The sequence below is a fragment of the Boleophthalmus pectinirostris genome, unplaced genomic scaffold (assembly GCF_026225935.1).
Source record: "Boleophthalmus pectinirostris isolate CB_2022bp ecotype Guang Dong unplaced genomic scaffold, ASM2622593v1 HiC_scaffold_23, whole genome shotgun sequence".
NCBI classification, from domain to species: Eukaryota; Metazoa; Chordata; class Actinopteri; order Gobiiformes; family Gobiidae; genus Boleophthalmus; species Boleophthalmus pectinirostris.
The window spans coordinates 4,062,667-4,064,424 of record NW_026571207.1 but is presented as its reverse complement, the minus strand read 5'-3'; the positions used below and the strand labels follow the sequence as shown (position 1 = coordinate 4,064,424).

At 40.8% G+C, this 1,758-nt stretch overlaps 1 non-coding gene across 1 annotated transcript; it reads right to left on the bottom strand.

The window, feature by feature from the left end:
* Positions 1-985: 985 nt before the first annotated feature.
* trnat-ugu (transfer RNA threonine (anticodon UGU)) lies at positions 986-1,057 on the bottom strand. Its single transcript has one exon. It is a non-coding gene; the product is annotated as a tRNA-Thr (tRNA).
* Positions 1,058-1,758: the final 701 nt, after the last annotated feature.

The following is a 1,758-nucleotide window of genomic DNA, read 5'->3' as shown; positions in this document are numbered from 1 at the left end:
CAGGGCAGAAGTCTTCCAAATAACCTGGTTTAAAGGCATGGATGTGAGTTGAACCCATGATCTTCCGTTTACGAGACCAATGCCTTACCACTTGGCCACCGCACCTTTAGTTCTACAGATTTTTGGGTGTTCATGAGGTTGTCAATTAAATACGGCTGCATTAAAAGTGTAAATGTAAGGCTGAAGGAGTTGTCAAATGACCGGAACAATTTTCAAAGTTTGGTTTGTGTAAATGGTCTCCTTTTTTCAAAAACTGCTTTCAAAAGAATACATGGGTTAAGTTTGCATGTAATGCACTGGAATTGACCAATGAACCACATACTTATCAAAGCAAAATCTTCTAATTATCCTGGTTTGAAGGCATGGATGGGGGTCGAATCCATGATCTTTGGTTTACGAGACCAACGCCTCATGGTTGTTAATTAAATACTGCTGCATTAATAGTGGATATGGTGGATTAATAATGGAATTTAATTCAATCAGAGAGTGGTCAAATGGTCGTAACAATTTAGGTTACCAAGATGTGACGTTACAAATTTTGGATTTTTAATAAGAGTTTGCAGAAATGGTCTCCTTTTGTTCAAAAACTGCATTGGTTAATGTTCAGATGAGAGAGACATCGTTCTTAGGAGGGCAGAAGTCTCCCAAATAACCTGGTTCAAAGGCATGGATGGGGGTTGAACTTTGGTGTAAAGTACAAGACCAACACCTTACCACTTGGCCACCTGTCTCAGCTCTATAGATTTTTGGGTGTTCATGAAGTTCTGAATTAAATATGGCTGCATTAATAGTGGAAATGTAAGGTTGAAGGAGTTTTCAAACAGCTGTAACAATTTTCAAAGTCTGGTTTATTAACAAGAGTTTGTGTAAAGTATCTCCTTTTGCTTTTTTTAAGAGAGTGAGTGGTTTTAGTCCACATGTGAGGCACTGGAACATGAACCACACACTTCCGTGAGAACAGTTCTTCCAATCATTGTTGCTTCAAAGGCATGGATGGGGATTGAACCCACGATCTTTGGTTTACAAGACCAACGCCTTACCACTTGGCCACCACGCCTTAAGATCTGAAGTTCTTTGGGTGTTCATGAGGTTGTTAATTAAAAACCACTGCATTAATCGTGGATATGTACATTTTGTGAGCGGTCAGATCCACTGACCCACAGGTTGGTGGTTGTGATTCCTGCTCCCACAGATGAATGATGTTGTTGTGTCCTTGGGCAAGACACTTAGCCCGTCTTGTCCCCAATGTCTGGTGTACTGGTGTATGAAAGTTTGAAAGGATGAGCGCTTTGAGTGTCTTGAAGTTGGAAAAGCGCTATGTAAAAAAGTGACTAACTTTTTAATTTGAAATGTTTCTTGTTTTTTGGGGGTTTTTTTGTAATAAATAACACACACAGAAAAACAGTGGAGACCCAAAAGACCGACGACTCAAACACAAAGCCTACACAAAAAACTCCAGAACGAACCAAAATTGTGCGACTATTTGACCTCAGCTTCCTCCTCAACACACAACATCACAACCTCCCACAGTCTGACAATAAACATAACGAACCTCGCACAGCAAAGCTCAATCTCAAAAGCAGGTTTGTTTAGTAACGGTGCACAGCCTGGGCAGATGACGCGGCAACCAGCCCGAAAGAGTCGAGCTGGGAAAGTGTATTCGACATGGCTATAAATAATGACATCCTCTTCGTGTATGGAAGCTAAATCCAATGTATCAAAGTGTGGGTCATGGCCGTGTTCAAGTACCTGTGGATA